Genomic DNA, 18,202 nt, shown 5'->3' on the forward strand with positions numbered 1-18,202 from the left:
AGTCAGTCCCTCCAAATGCCATTGCTCTTACCATAACAGCCGTACGCTAAGACATTGTGACTCGGAGAACACACGTCCTGAGTAGTAGAGTCTTAATGAGATGAAGCGAGACTTGCCCAGAAAGTCTCATCTAAATAACAACACTCTCCTCTCCCCCGTGATTACATTTCTTTTCTATATTTCTGCCAATATTGCTTCCTTTACGTGAGCCAATATTCTTCTGAATTGGACTGGTTTACATCGTTCATGCAGATAATGAGAATAAGAATTTTTGGAACGATTGTGCTCCCCCCCCCCCCCCCCAGATAGCAGTGTATTTACTCGGTCTACAGTGATAATGGGGCTCTTTGTTTGTCTGCTGAAATTGAAAATGTTCAGAACTTTGATAGAAGGTATTTACTCAATAGCACATTTTCAAAAGTGATACGGTACCACAAAATTTATTGTCATCTTTTAGTTTCTCATCCTTTGTAGACATTTTTAAGTATTTTACATTATAGATATTCTTATAGTGTGTGTTTGAGGGGAAACTCCAATCCAGCTCACATTAGCTGAGATATGTTTCTTCACTTGATGTTTCACGGTTTCACTGCTGGTCCACGAAGCGAAGGAAGGAAGGGGTTCTTGGTTGAGATGTGAGATGGATTTTATTGGTGTTTTTAGCTCTGGTGTGGTCTGGCAATGAAAATGCAGCATCTTCACTAAAAAGTATTGTTTCTAGCTCCTAAGCTGTCAAGGGATCACAGATTTGATCCTTGGCAAAGCCACAGCCATCCATAACCAAGAGTTCAAGAGAGCATTACTGGCTATGCATTCATTGAGTGGGCAGGATGACCCTATCTCTCTTCCAGGACTCAGTATGATGCTGGTGCTAGCCTTTATCATCCCAGCCTTGTAACATTGTGTAGTAGCACTATAAAAATGATTATTTAAAGCAGATTGTCTTAAAATAGTTCAGTGAGCCCAAATAGTATACAGAACAGTATGTGTTTGATCACAGTGAACCTACATTTTTTTTTTTTTCATGAGCTTAAATATTTTTTTATAGTGATATACTTAATCATGCTTTATAGTGATGTGGAGAATTGGCAGTGACTAAACTGAGGAGAGAAAACTGGGCAAAAATCCAAAAAAGTACTATTCCAAACAAGAAAAGGACTAAAATGACAAATACAAGCACAAGTGCCCCTCCAGAAAGAAAGCGCAACATCTAACAGCTTTATGTGTAGATTTTTCTTCTTATGTCTCATGTAACTACAGCAAGCTCCATAATTACTGGCACTCTGGGCAAAGGTGGCTAAAGAAGGTCATGAAAACATGGACTACTTGGCTTTAACGGTCAGCGAATGTAGTTGGTTGGATTTATGGAGGAGCTCAGAAGAGAGCTGGACAGTTTTACTGGCAGCACCACGTGAAACTTTGGCTAACGTTCCCAAAACTTTGGCTATTATTGCCTAAAGGTTCAACTAATGTTTTAAGAAAAAACTGTAACATATTCAGAGAATGTTCCAATTTTGTTCATCTCAAATGAAATGTTAATTAAGATAAAATGTATCATCTGCAACATTCAGGGGATGTTTTGAACATGTTGTCAGGGCCTCAGATTATGTTACATAATGCTGTTCTAGAGAAAGTTATCCTACCTCCCCCCTGAAAACTTTGTGTATATGTGTGTAATATTCTTTGAACATTTTTTTTAGAACAAAACATTTCGAAGAAGGGATCAGCAGCTCTAGCAGGATTCATATGTCAACACATATCAAACAAATTTGAATTCCACATATCAAAAAATTAGGCCACAAACACTCACATTTTAATAGGCCATGGTCTGTGTTTAATACCGTGCGTGTCTACATGATTTTCAGTGGACAGTTTAACCAATGAGAATCATCAAGCTGTCTCTCAACTCAAATGTGAGTGACTGTGGTGCCTGGACTGAGCTGAAGACTAGAGTCCAACAGACAGGACGGATGACCTTGGAGGATTTGGAGAGATTTTGTGTTGAGAAGTGGAATCGGATTCTTTGGTCTGTATTCTTCAATTTCTTCAAGTATTGAAGAAGACTCTAATTTTTCATTGTTATTATTATTATTGTTGTTGTTGTTATTTTGTTGGCAGTTATACTTTAGATTGCATGGAGTAGTAAATGCAGGGGTTACTTAAACTTAATACATTTTATTTGCACTTGACATTTTGATTTTCTTTCTCATATATTCAATGTGAGACTGGGTGAATGTCACAGACATTTGTTTACAACATTTTAATTGATCTATATTTACGAAGAGTTCTGTTAATCATGGAGCTAATTGTCAAGAAAATGTATATTCCTTATCATTCTCCTAGCCCTCTAGTCTCTATTGCAAGGTCAGACAAGCTCAAGAAAATATTTCCAAACAACCCTATTCAAATGAATTCTTCCATGTTTCATAAATGCCAGGGTGGAGTTAGTGATACTGGGGCTTTGGGCAAAAGACAGTAATGGGGCCACATGTATACACTATTTTAAATTAGTGTGCGCAACCATCTACGCTGCAAAACATGCCTTAATAATAAAAAAATAAGCTTTATTCTAGTAAAAGTATCCAACATTTCTCATTTTGAGATGTTTGTGAGAATAAAAAGAGATTATTTCTTCTAAACTTTTGTTCTACTTGTCTTTGAAGTTTTCTCATTATATTGCTTCTTTTAAGAAATAATGCTATATCTGCCAATATAATGAGATGATGAGGTGCAGAATAATGTTAAATTTAAATAATGAGTAGTGAGATTAATTTTTCTATCAGGTAATAAGTAATGTAGTCCCATTACAGTTTGACAGAAGTAATTAGTAACGTGTAATGGATAACTGGCGCTATTATCTTTGCTAACGTTAACTCTAATATTATGTATGGCACTGAGCCTGTTCAGCACTTTGTTCTGAGTGAAAAAATGAAGACAAAGTTTTTACTTTCCTCACTTTTTGCAATTCTTTGCCTCACTTGGGTTACTTTGAGCTTTAAAAATGTCCTCTGTGTATAGCAGAGTATCCCTTAATTGCCTTGTTCACGTTGGTGTGTATTTACGCTGTTGTATCATCATGTGAGAACATTGATTAGTTCGTTCGAATCATGGCAAGGAGGTGGGGCAACATTGAAATGACTGAGAATAATTTAGACAATCAGAAATTATAGCTATCTTTATAAAGGATATATGTATATTACAATAGGTTATTTAACACCAACATGCACTGTGTATTTAATATGTATTTCATGGGAGCCCTACCTTTGCCTAGTGCAGGGGTCGGCAACATGTGGCTCTGGAACTGCAAGCAGCTCAGCTTTACAACAGAATTAGATTTTTAGGTAAAAATAAAATAATCCTCCTTTGCAGTAAAGTAAAGCTCTGTTGATTGTTTTGACACAGTTTTAACAATAAATGGTCTGAAACACTGGAGTTAATGTAAAATATTAACTGCTAATTCACTCTTTAAGCCTGAAGATTGTCACACAGACTGCTAGTCACCATAGCAACACAATCAACAGTTTCACCTTTTCTAAGACAAAGAGAAAGATTTAAGACAAGCATAAATAATTTGGAGAGTAATGCATTTATGTGCATTAATGATCACTTTGGTTGGTTTCCTCATACGTTTAATCTGCAATGAGAAACTGTCAAACACAAAAAAATTGCGAAGCTGATTTCAGATTCTCAAACCAATTTTCCCGTTCCACCTTAAATGGTGAAGCAGTTACGTTCTGGTGCCTCAGGCGCCATTTAAGGTGGAACAGGGCAATTAAAACAAGAAGCTGGCGAATGAGAAGCAACTTCAGCTTCGTAAAAGTTGAACATTTAAAGACACTTTACAATAAATTGTTTTAGGAAAGGAAAAGTTTCTGCTAGAGATGTGAGAAAAGTAGCTATAGCTGAGCCAAAGGTTAAAGCAGAGAAAAGTCTGCGTTTTCAATAGTTTAATTTTTTTTACTAGCACATTAACACATAGTAAGACACATTTACAGCCAAAATGGCAAAATGGACTTAAAATGTTGTTTGATTTTTGTTAAAAGGACACAATGGCTCTTCTTCGCATTTGGGTTGCTGACCTCTGGCCTTGTCCAAAGACCAGCCCTGCATAAATGCTCTGCTAGTAAACTAAGTTGACAAAGTTGTTGAAGTTAATCAAAACAAGGCCGGTTTGAGCTACATCCAATCTATGCTAACAGCACTAAGTAAATATCATTTGCTATAAAGATCAGCCCTGCGATGGACTGGTGACCTGTCAAGGGTGTTTCCTGCCTTCCACCCCACTTCCAATGACTGCTGGGATAGGCTCTGCCCCCCAAGTGACCCAGGAGAATAAGAGGCATGTGTGTGTGTATACATATATATATATATATATATATATATATAAAGGTGCAGTCAGAACTTATGAATTTTGAGAAATCTGAACTATAATTTCTTATTGTGTTTAAAGGGATTTTTGCATGGCTAGTTCAACAAAAGCAATCCATTTGTGGGCACAACATGGATGTGTCAGTTGCCATTGTAGGTTATTCATGTTAAAAGCCATTACTACCTTATAGTGTGACAACATAGTCTGCCTAATGCTTTCTTGCTCTGCTCTCCAATATTCACATGTTGAATCTGTTACACGAACAAAACAAACTGTATTCTCCATCTAGAACACGGTGTCTTCTGTTAATGTTTCAATGCTGTTATAAATAACGTTTCCGACGCTGTCAACAGCCATTAGCGTTTAGCTAACAACAAGTCATGATATTAATAGATTTATTAGTAAATGGACCTGAATGTTTATGAATAAAAATCATCAGGCCTGATGGATGCTGGGTAATCGTTTCCTCTCCCATAAGCACTCTGTAGGGAAGAGAGGCACAGACAGACAATCGCATGCTAATGCACCAAATTACTTTTGCAGGCACAGTCAGACATTAGGGTGCTTTTTTGCTGGGCTAACGGTTGCGTTTTCCCACATATATCATCTCCTAATTAGGAAGAATTGACACATGGGGAAAATAATGCATGGAACAACAGAGGAGAATGCATCATGGTTACAATTTAATGCCACCTCTCCTCAAGTACTCTTTGTTAGCAAAGAGCTATGAGTGAACTAATGGCTGAAATCTATTTATTCTGTAGGGTTTATCATTTAATTGGATTGTAGAACATAATTAGACTGTTACATTCAAACGCTGTGAATAGGATGCATCACATTTACAAAAAAACAAACAAACAAACAAACAAAATCCAAAAGGCAAGTTCATGTTAAGACATTGTATTCAAAGCAATTTTGAAATTTACAAGAGATGTTTTTGGATTCTTAGACCTCATGGATTGCTGCTTAAATGCTGATTCAATAATATAGTCTTAAAAAGAAAGGCACCTAAATGTTCCTTAGTAGAACTTATAAATTATGTGGAGATTATTTAAGTTAGTTTAACTTGGTGAGTAAAAACATTGTTCGCACTTCTATGGCAAATACAGCCCTTTAAAGAGCATCTGTTGCCAATTTGCTAACATGTTATTGGACAGCAGTGTTCATACGCTGTTAGAAATAATAATACTCTGCAGGTACAAACAATGTAAATGTTCCTTCAATTCAAAGGTGGTGGTGTTAAGGTCCATTTCTGAACATTAAATAAGTTTTTTTCCAGATGAAAACTATGTATTTGTACCTTTTCACAACCTAATGTTTTAAAACAGAGCAATAAAATAAAAGCCTGGAGAGTGTGGAGTCAATACAACTTAGAAAATATAATTTTAACAGATTATGACACAGTTGTGTTCCCTGACTAAAGGTACTGAGCTGCACCCTTGAGGGTACCACCCCAGTGACCAGAGGGGTATTGCCCCAAGGACAGTTTCATACTTTCATTTATGAGAGTGTATGGCTACAAGTCACATCCTGTCATGAAAAAAACTTGAAGACAGTAATTGTAACACTTGCTGAGGTGAAATTACATCAAAATAGATAAAAGTAGCTTTTATAGCAAATGATATTTGTTTCATTTATTATGTTTATGTAGATTTGTGTCAGTTGTCGTTAAAGGTTTATGTAGGTGTCAAGTAGCCTTTTGAAAGTGTAAGCCAAGGGAGGCCAAAGGGTTAATATATAACATTACTCTTTGCCAGCTTTATAAACAAGTACTGGAGCAATGTAGATCTCCTCCTGCTTTCTGATACAGTCATTTTAAATAATGACAATAACAGCTGTCAAAATCATGAAATACTGATGAAAATGCCTGTTGTGATTATACATTGCAGATGAGTCTACATTGCAAGGACAACACCATTGGTCATACAATATGAGCTGTTTTATTTGGCTAACTGAATATGTTGATTGCAGGTTTTTTAATGTTTTCTAAATGGGTTGCAGGTGACTCACAACATGCAACCAGTTGCGTGAATCTTTCACCATGTAAAGCCAGCCTAAAAGGCCCTACTGAGAAAAAAGTTGAATCTGCAGATTCACTGACCAACATACACCAACATGCATCCTCATCTGACCACTCAGAAAAAAAACAACATAAAAAGGACTGACAAGAACACCGAAATAAACAGCTTTTCTCTTTTTTGCATCTCAGTTAATAGGCTGAAGCTAGCCACCAGGATTGCTAGCCTGAATGTTGAAAGATGGAGCAGAATGAATTGAAATTGGTTCAGTCCATGAACGTCATTCATTATTGCACTGTTTGTTCTGTGAATGACATGGTTCATGCAGAAATACAGATAACAATAACAACGGCCCTTTAGGAGGCACGATTTACAGAAAACTGTTGCAAAAAAAATTTAAAATCCTTGAAAAATAAGTGAGAGACAAAAGAAGAAAGTAGAAGATAAACCAGAGATATAAAATAGGTCAAATAAAGCAAAAAGACAGGCTGTTTCTAAAAGTCTGACAAGACAAACCTGAATGTCATTGTAAAGATGCCGTGGTTTTGAGAAAAGGAAACAACAGGAAATTTAAAATATGCAAGAAATATTTAGAAGTGCAAACAATTACCATTCATTCATTTACATAAATGCAAGATAAAATCCTTTTAATTTGCTCTTGAATAATTACACCCATTATTCTGCCCAAATAGTTAAATTACAGCAGTGATTGGGACTCTGAAACGTACTATCGCTGGCCATCAGCAGCCTTTCTCCTTCTCTGCTGATAACTGATATTCTAATGCATATTGTCCAATATGAAATCAAAGCTGGAATAACAATGTACACATGCAGTGTTATGATATAGGATAATTGGATTCAGTGGTGTGGAACTTGAAGCAAGTGTTCAGGCAAGAACTCATAGAACTGTGTTATTCCAACACATTTGACATGTGATCCAATTACATTTAAATGTGTTCCTTTCTGATTTAGGCCTTGAGGGAACCCCAGCTATGCTTTATAACATTAAGCTAGTGGTTGACTTGTTGACCCTGGTTGACTTACATGTTTTATTGATTTGCTGAGTGGAAAGAAGTTAATACAGTATCAAGATGGAACAAACTAAAAAGCAAATGTGGAAAATGTATAGAAACTTTAATGCATTGTTAACATTAACCTGCTGAATGTAATGCATTAAAAATAGTAAAATATGGCATGTGCAAAGGTTTGAGCATCCTTTCAGTCGATCCACTATTGTTATTTTTTGCATGGTATCATTAAGCCTTCGTCACTGCCAAGGACCTACAGGAAGATTTGGCTGGCACAGTAATAGTGATGCACTGGTCCACTATACAGTGTTGCTGTCCAAACATCTACACTGTACTGAAACTGGTATATTGATATAACCCACATAAGACGGCATAATCTCTCTCAATCAAACAGATTCTCTTATGTGACCTCTTACACTGGTTAACTCACTCCTCACAAGTTATGACCACTTAGAACAGATCATCTGATCAAACGCAGCAATCACATAATCACATGAAGACCCTTTGTAGATCAGACAACCCAATGACAATATACAATAAAACACAGTACAGTACAATACAATACAGTACAAAAATATGAACTGCAATACAGAACAATACAATACAATATTATATATTAGAATAAAACACAGTGCAATAGTGTGCAAAACAGTACTATACAAGACATATGAAGCGATACAATATTATACAAAACAATGCAATGCAATACAGTACAGTGCAATGCATTACAAAGCAATACAATACAAGACGACTGTAAAACGATAATGTATAAAATCAATAGTTCTAAGCTAGAATATAGCTCTTGTATATGGCAATGGTGAAAATATGGCTGCTGTTGGAAGAAAACCTCAATTTTGTCGATTTTCAGTTTTTGGCATAATTTGAAAGTTACCTGTTGCTCTGTACATGGTGTGTAAATGTCATGCTGAATGAACCAAAAGAAATGGGCCAAAATTACTTGGAAAAAAAATTTGTTTCCATTGTCTTACATTAAATGTAAAGTATGTTTTTCCTTTTCCTGTTAAGTTTTCATTTTGAAGATAAGAGGTTTTTTTCAGACAACAGCGATAAGCACATTTTTTTCTCATGAAATTCAAATGCAACAAACAAAGCTGACCTTTGAGCAATAACAAACAACATGTACAAACATTCTATACAAACACATTCATGAGAAAATCTAACACCTGCATTACTTAAATAAACCCACAGGACAGTAACGAAGAAGCTCTCGCAGGAGAATCTCAAATCATGCATGCTTTTATTTTATGTTCAGCTTGGAATAGCAACAAATCTTGTTGGAGTAGAGCCAGAGCATAAAGGCACAGGAGACATGACTCTGTGGAGTTTTAGATGATTGAATCCTTACTTTTTACACTATTGCAACAGTAGAAATATATATTTTTATAAATAATAAATGGAAAAAAAAAATGTTTTCAATGTAATAAAGACTTCGCAGCTCAAACTATGATTACCACCTGTATTGTGGGTAGTTATGCAACTAAATACATGTTAAGTGAACTTTCCTCAACTCCCAGTTTCAGAGAAACATATCAAGAACTGAGGGTGCTTTTTTTTCCAAATCAAAGGAAAGAAACTTTACCAAAACTTTACCAAGGTTATCATGCTCACTCGTTGCATTCATTAGTAGTTTTTTCTTTTCTCTTTTCTTTTTTTCTCTAGGCTCTGAAACATGTATAGATACTTAGACAAGCTGGGGTTGATAATGAGGACAGAAATCTCAATTAAGGCTCAGGGATGCTGGGGACCACTGTAGATCAAAACGCCATGATGGCACTTTTAATGATGGCAACCTTTGACCTCTGAGAATGAAGCACTTTGGGCAGAACAGCCTTCTCAGCAGTGCACGTTAGGCTGCAGACATTATAGCTGCTGCCTGCAGAGAAAAAGGACCTTGACAGGAAAAAAATATGAAAGGAGTGTAAGTTTGCAAAAAATATTTAAATTTAGCACTTTTCATGAGTAGAGTTTAATTTATGTCTCGTTAGCTTTTTCAAAGCAATAAAGTGACTTTTTATTTCTCTAAAAAGGGGAGGCATCTGTACTTTAATTTAAAATGCAATTATTAAGCTTTTGTATTCAAATGATCACAGAAACACTTAAAATGTCTGTAACCAACTTTACAATGGTAATTCTGGGCTGACTCACTGACGCTGAACTTCTCTATGAAATACATTCACTAAAATCTTCCAGTGACACCACAAATACAATGTTCGAGCAGTTTAATGATAAAAGAGCAATTGGTCACTAATAATTTATTTAATTCAACAAAAAGAGTCAATTTAATCTGCGTCACATATTTTATGCACAACCATGTTATTCACATTCCATTTACTATGATACATACAGGAATTTGAATCATCTTGTTTTTTTCTGCAGAATGACCATGAGATAAGTTAGTATTCTCATTGTTGTTGCATGAATAAAGGTTTAACTATTCAACCCTTTTAGTAAACTACATGGTTATTAGCATGCAGCATGTGTACCCTGTCAAGCTAACCAAAAAGTGGCCTGAAACAAAGGTTATAATGAAAATAATTAGATTTTACAACTACTTTTCTGTATATTTTATAGTTTTCACTGCATTAATATCAACTAAATGGGGAATATGATCTCTGTTCAATGTGCTACTCCCTTCAACCCTGTTACCCAGTCATGCATGCTGAAAGAGAATAGCTCATTTAGAATGTGATTTGACAGCCTGAGGTGGTAAAATAACATTTTATGAAGGTTAAGAGCATACTTTATTTCCTAATTTGTCAAAAAAAAACAAAGAAAAAAGTGCACTTTTAAAGAATTTCAAAGCATGAAATGAACTCTATTGATAGGAAGCACCATATTTCTGCACTTCGTGTTACCAAATTTGTTCTTTCTCTCAGCATTCAGCACCTTCAGCTGCCTTGTGTGATCTGGTCTCAAGGCCCATCTGGTGACATAGGGCACTCTTTATTATGCACACAGTGGTCACTGAAATGGTCAAGTTTCACCAACATTCCACCATAAAAATCCACAACTCTAAGCCTGCATTCACAGAGCTGGCCAACAGGGGGTACTGTGGAGAATGCCAGAGAAACTGTTATGATTCAGTCCTGAAAGGCTGAGTAAGAGAGAGGCCTTGTGAAGAGAGACAAATGGTGCCACTGGTCTGTTTGTTTCTGCTTTAAGGAGCAAGGAGGAGGTGGTAGCAGTAGCAGCCACGTCCTATTACAGATTTCTATATGATACAGGTAGGACGCAGTCATTTCTGAGAAGTTTAAAGAGGGACTCTAGTCAAACTAAAAAGTATAACCATCATCATATCAACTGCTTCCTACAGCAGTGCAGCAGTAGTGGAGTGAGATTTTCTGGCTTAAAGACTAGGTAACCCTCCTTCAGATGAGGTGGCTTGAAGGTGGGAGGAGCGTTTGAAATAACTGGTTTGATCATCATCATCATCATCATCTTTACAGCTATTATAGTTATGTGATGAACCGAACTGACGAGACACATGAGGAGAACAACAAAGTAAAAGCTAAAGTTTGCTTTATTCAGATGACATGAATGGCTCATCAGATGATGAGAGCAACAAGCTAAAAACTGAAGTTAGCAAGGTAGCTACGTTACCACAGTCTTGCTCCTTTCTTGTGGCTGAAAGCATAAAAACCTTGTCTCTAGCTTCCAAGTGAAAACATGAAACTGCGAAATCTTTCTAACTGATGAATGTTAGATATGTCATGATGATATATGTGGAAAAGTATATATTAAAATCTAGTCCCTGCCCCTTTAACAAAAGTGTAAAACCTCCAACAATGGTGTGTTTCACCTTTTGAAATTTTATATTGAAGTAAGTCTATGACGAGCACTTCACTGGTTTTCAACCTATTGTCTATCTACTGCATACGGTGCAATTATTTCAATGCATTTTCCTGTCCTTTGTAAAAGTAGAGAAAACGTGTTGGCTCAGAACTCGTTTATAATGGAGGCGAAAGGGCAGGTGCTAAATAGGCTTCCATTACTATGTTTTGAGTCAATAGGTTTTGTCTTTTTGTAATCACAGGGAGATATTATCCATGATAATCGACTCTGTGCTACAGGCAAATAGGGAGTATGTTGAAAATCACTGGACTTATATATTATATGACTCTTTTGAGTGGAAATTGAGTGACATCCCATTCTTAATCCATGGGGTTTAATTTGATGTGGGCCCACCCTTTGCAGCTATAACAGCTTCAACTCTTCTGGGAAGGCTTTCCACAAGGTTTAGGAATGTGCTTATGGGAATTTTTGACTATTCTTCCAGAAGCGCATTTGTGAGGTCAGACACTGATGTTGGACGAGAAGGCCTGGCTCACAGTCTCCACTCTAATTCATCCCAAAGGTGTTCTATCGGGTTGAGCTCAGGACTCTGTGCAGACCAGTCAAGTTCTTGCACACCAAACTCAGTCATCCTTGTCTTTATGGACCTTGCTTTGTGTACTGGTGTGCAGTTGTGTTGGAACAGGAAGGGGCCATCCCCAAACTGTTCCCACAAAGTTGGGAGCATGAAATTGTCCAAAATCTGCTGAAGCATTCAGAGTTCATTTCACTGGAAAACTCCTGAAAAACAACCCCACACCATAATCCCTCCTCCACCAAACTTTACACGTGGCACAATGCAAGAAGACAAGTATCGTTCTCGTGGCAACTTCCAAACCCAGAATTGTCCATCGGATTGCCATACAACTCATCAGTAAGGCCCATTCTACTGCCCGTGTTTGTCTATTGAAATTTGCAAGGATGTGCTTAAAACCAACATGAATGCCCATGACCTTCGATCCCTCAGGCGGCACTGCATTAAAAACCGTCATCATTCTGTAACGGATATTACCACATGGGCTCAGGAAAACTTCAGAAAACCACTGTCAGTGAACACAGTTCGTCCCTCCATCTACAAGTGCAAGTTAAAACTCTGCCATGCAAAGCGAAAGCCAGATATCAACAACACCCAGAAACGCCGCCGGCTTCTCTGGGCCCGAGCTCATCTGAGATGGACTGACGCAAAGTGGAAAAGTGTCCTGTGGTCTGACGAGTCCACATTTCAAATTGTTTTTGGAAATCATGGACGTCTTGTCCTCCGGGCCAAAGAGGAAAAGGACTGTCCGGATTGTTATCAGCACAAAGTTCAAAAGCCAGCATGTCTGATGGTGTGGGGGTGTGTTAGTGCCCATGGCATGGGGAACTTGCACATCTGTGAAGGCACCATTAATGCTGAAAGGTACATCCAGGTTTTGGAGCAACATATGCTGCCATCCAAGCAACGTCTTTTTCAGGGACGTCCCTGCTTATTTCAGCAAGACAATGCCAAGCCACATTCTGCACATGTTACAACAGCCTGGCTTCGTAGTAAAAGAGTGCGGGTACTAGACTGGCCTGCCTGCAGTCCAGATCTGTCTACCACTGAAAATGTGTGTCACATTATGAAGCGCAAAATATGACAACGGAGACCCCGGACTGCTGAGCAACTGAAGTTGTACATCAAGCAAGAATGGGAAAGAATTCCACCTACAAAGCTTCAACCATTAGTGTCCTCAGTTCCCAAACGCTTATTGAGTGTTGTTAAAAGGAAAGGTGATGTAACACAGAGATAAACATGCCCCTGTCCCAACTTCTTTGGAACGTGTTGCAGGCATCAAGTTCAAAATGTAGAACTTGTAGTAAAAGTAGAGGAGGCAGTAGATAGGGCAAGATGGAGGCAGATGATCCACTGTGGCGACCCCTAAAGGGAGCAGCCGAAAGAAGAAGAAGATATATATATATATATAATATGTGTGTGTGTATGTATGTGTGTGTGTGTTTGTATATAATATAATATGCTGGTTTTCATAACATCACAGAAAACAGTGAGTTCAAAATGGCCTGTTTTGCATATATTTATATGCATTTATGTATATTGCGTTTACTTGAGTGGCTGTATCATTTCAGAGACTGTACTGGCTATGCCATTTTGGACACTAATTCTATACTCAGTAGCAACTGGGAAACATATTCCCTGCCAAAAGAGATGAGAAGAAGCCTAGAGGAGCAATTAAAAAGCAGGAATAAGTTTAAACAAGTGCAAAAGCAAAATGAACAATATATAATATCATCATGCTTGTACTTTTATTTTTGTTATTGTAACCATAAATTGCAGTGCTTGTCATTTAAGCTAGAAATTTACAGAGCAGGCCCTTTTGTATATTTTTTGCTTTGACAGCACCACTTCAGTACTGGATAACTACTGGAGGCTACATGGTCTCTGATAGCATTCCTGAAACCTTGCAACTGACATTCTGAAAGCAGTTGACGTATCATGTTTGTTGATGATGCAGGAGCTGAATATGCTCCACTCTGTGTAATATACTGTGCATGTACAAATGTTTCTAAAATGCTGAACAGCTGTCGTAGGCATTGGGAAACGCCGTGTAGTTCATTTCATTCATCATTTAATCAGTGATAGACATCCCTAGAGGGAAAAACCCTCCCAAAGCAGGTAGGAGTGCAAAAGCAAAGCAGTACTGGTAACCCAACAGCAAGGCTGGGCTGGAAGACCGCCTTCTTTGATGTCCTCATAAATGTCAAAGAGCCAAAAGGGGTTAATAAATATTTAAGACGATCTTTAGAATCTTTGAACTGGTGTGTTGGCTCTGGCTCCCAGTCCCACATTATTGCACCAGACTCTTTGGCCTGTCAGGCTGAAACATTTTTTTTTTATGTGTGGCTATCTTTGCTTTGAACAAGGGAACATGGACTCCTGCCTGGCCGTTCGCCTTTACTGATCTGAGGAAAGGGTCACATCTGAGGGATCCAGTCTCTGAGACGAGTCGATCCCTGAGGAATACAAAGCCACTCTGTGTGGTATCTTCTCTGTCAATAGCAGCTATGAGGTCATTCATCATCGCAGTAAAGGGCCCAGACACTTCTCACGCGCAGTGCTATCGACATGTCTGGAAAAACAAATAATTACAAAGATGCTTTCGATTAGAAAGTCAGCAAATTACTCCTAATGTGATTACATGTCCATTATCTCCTGTCTGCTTTCAGGAAATAAGGGTGTTATTTAAAATGGATAAAATGCACTGGAGCCTGCTTAGTTAATTTTGGCCTGCAAAACTATTTAGTATGGGACAGATTCCTGTTGCATGTCTTTGTGATGGTTATATATGTTTTAAAAAGTTACTGAAGGGCGTCTTTATTTGTTAGACACATTTTAAAGCAGTAGTGTTCAGGTCGGTTCTCAGGCGACTTTGGTTGGATACTAAGAAGCAGGAAATGCTTTTCTTGGAGGAGTGGAAAAAAGTGTGGCAAATTGAAAGCAACTTTCCTGAAAAAAAGAAAAATTGAATATATAATTGAGACAAAAGGTGAACGCACTAAATACCGAAAAGATGAAACTATATTTAGTTGTTGATGTCTCTGCCCTCAACAAACAATGGCTGGAAATGAAATAAATGAAGGGTTACTTACTTTTTTACACTGCTGTAGTTCTATGAAAGAAAAAAAAGGAAATATTTTATAAGGATTCTGCTCTTGGTACATAACCTTATTTTGGTACAAATGTGTATTTTCACCTGGAAAAACTTACACAGTTGCACCTAAAAATCACTGTAGTACCTTTTAAGGGTAAATTTACATGTTTGTACTTTGACGAATATAAAATGTACCTGTACAGAACCTTTATTTCTAACAGTGTAGGACCCTTTCATATAATAAATCATGGGTAAGCATGCACATGCTCTGATCTAGCCCTTTTTACGTAATACAGATTTAATAAATAATTACTCTTTCTATTGAAGACATGCTGGTCATCTTCTCAAGCAATTTTGCTGCAGATTTTGACAGGTCATCACGCTGACTAACTTCTCAAACATTCCACTTTTTCTTAGCTTTTGAGCTGCTTTTTTCACAGTGATACATACTAGCGCAATCATACAGATGTCACTGTGAAGAAAGCGATGGATCTGCCCTGAACTCGATGGCTAAGAAAATATGACTCAACCAGTCCTCCTCCTCCTCTGATTGCTGTCATGTAGATGTGAATGAAACGTGGGCCCGGCGGCATTCAAGTGTCCACAGAAGCACCTCCTCAACACTTCTAGGAGCGTGACTTTCTGCTCAGAGAGCGAGACATTTTATGCTCTCAAAATTGCCTTGATTGCAAGTTTATTTATCTAAAGTGAGATGAGTTTGAGTAATTTAGAGCTGTATGAGAACTTTCTGAAGTTTCTCTAATCCCAACTTTCCTTTTGAAGAGTGTTCTCATTGGTCGAATGTGAAAGTTTGACTATAGTGGAGAAAACATCTATCCAGGTCAGACCGACAGCAGTCTCAGCATGTGGCATTCCTTTGAGCTTGTCCAAATAACATCTATGCCTTTGTGCTTCATGGGCGTGCTCACTTCTCAGAGTCTCAGAGGTTTTCGTGTCAGTTCTAGAACTTTCTTCTTGACTATGGCATTGTGAAGCCTTTTATGCCCCTTTTATAATACATGGTTCTTGCTGCAGTGATCACACAAGCTCCAAAAGATATAAAGGTGTTCTGCAGTAGTTCAGGAGGTCAGTTTGGGCAGGTAGGATGGGAGATGGGTCTCCTATTCTGTGGGAATATCACTCCTGAACATTCTAGATTTTCTAGATTATTCTAGATTAGAATGATATTAGAATTATGCACTGCTTATAGAAAATGGGACATTTTGTATGATATAATCCAGCATAAATGATTAAAGGTTATGGTCAATATATTAGGAAATCAATTGGTAGCATCTTTAAGAATAGGGTTAGGAATTAAGTTGTAAATACTACACTATAGTATATAGTCGGGGTGCGGTAAGAACTCGATTCTTAGATGCATCACGATGCGGATGGGAATGATTCTGAATCGATTCCTAAATGTCAAATTGATTTTCTAAATATTTAATTTATAACGTAATGTTGTCAGAACGCAAAGGGCGGAACTTGAAAGTGGGTAAGTGTAGCGCTTGTACAGTCTGTGGCGGCACATAACAAAAACAAGCAGATGAGCGAGAAATCCGACCGGCTCCCTCTGCATTAAAAGCCAGGTTAGGTCAGGAGTCACAACCCCAAATGTTCAGAAGAGCCACTTTGTCCTTTCAACAAAGTCAAACCACCTTGGCAGCCCCAACATGTAATGCCCAGTATGTCTCAGTATGTGTTAGTTTCCTAGTATAGGCTAAAAACATGAACAAAAATGCAGACGTACTTTGTTCTGCTGTAAGCTTACAGCTGCTTTCCTCCCATCTCCTTCAGGAAACATTTCCTCACTTCTCATTCATCAGCTTCTCGTTGTAATTTTCCCGTTCCACCTTAAATTCTGTATGAAGTGCCGGATGTAACGGCTGGAACGGGAAAATTCAAAAGAATAGCGACTTCATCTTCGCAACTTTTTAGAGAGAGACAGTCTCTCTTTGCAGATTTAACGTACTAGAATACCAACTTCGCTACTTATTTATGCAAATAAGTCCATTCAAAGAAAACAGGCAGGTCGGCTGTAATGTGCTGTGTGGACATTCATTACCACAGGATCTTATTTCACAGTAACTGTGCATTTTATCGCAGACAAGTGGCAGCAGTGTCTCATGTGCTCCAAACAAAAGTAGTGAATGAGAGCCGTCTAGTTCAGACAGTAAGAAAATAGAAATCCTGTAAAGAAAAAAGATACATCAAGATGCATCGATAATCATTTTAGAATCGCATCGCAGCCCTCTGAATTGTAATCCAATTGAATCGTGAGGTTCCTAAAGATTCCCACCCCTAGTATACAGGTATACTAGAATCTGGGATTTTTGGTTCTGAATATAAATTTAAAAATGGGGTAAAAACGTTTGGGGGATGATTTTAAGAATCAGCCTCAGAGCTGCATTACCTAGTGAGATTTTAGAAACCATGCTCTATTTGTGCAAATGCTGTCATTATTACAAAGGAAATATGCTTATTTCGATATTCTAGTTAGATTCTTCAGGAAACAAGCGTTTTTGTGATAAATGGCATGATCTATTATGTGTGGGCAGAGCTAAGCTGGTAACATTTGGGAAATGCACTTGCAAGAGGACAAAATTTGAGGAGACATGCTGTAATAAACATACTTTTCTTGGATTTTCAGAGAAGATTTGTCACAAATGCAGAAAAAAGCAGAAATGAAGGAGAAACAAATTCATCATTTCTGCTAGTATCCTGACCTTTTGCCCATTCTCTACTAACAAATGCATTGGCAAAAATCAGCACATATCTGAGCACATATCATTTAAACATAGAGGAATAGTTCTTTATTACTGCTGACTGTATGAACACTTTCTAATGAGGAACTCAAAACTGACAGGCCTTTTTCTTTGATTTTTCCTAGTCAGAGGTGTGAAATTGCAAGTTACGAGCTTCAGTCAAATGCAGCAATAGTAGTTTAAAATTGTGAGTTCTTGACAGCCTAATAGTGCTGAAAGAATAAAGATAAGCCTGCAGATCACAGTTAAAACTGATAAGCCTCTTCAGACAGTGGTCTGTGTAGATGACAGCAGGTCTTGGTAGCTAGCTAACTTAGCCACTTCCTTTAAAGGCAATCTGTGTGCTCTGCGTGATTTTTGCGTTTAACTGTTAAGCTTTAACACAGTTTAATCCAGATGTTACCACTCACTTCCTGTGTCTGATTGTGGAAGTGGGTTAGATTTCATTCCGGTACAAATTCTGGGGAAAGATTATGCAAGTATCCTACAAACACCGTTGCTGCTTGTATGTTCTGAAAGGTGTGGGCGTGTTTGCTAAGCT

Source organism: Pygocentrus nattereri, chromosome 18 (genome assembly GCF_015220715.1).
Source record: "Pygocentrus nattereri isolate fPygNat1 chromosome 18, fPygNat1.pri, whole genome shotgun sequence".
NCBI lineage: Eukaryota > Metazoa > Chordata > Actinopteri > Characiformes > Serrasalmidae > Pygocentrus > Pygocentrus nattereri.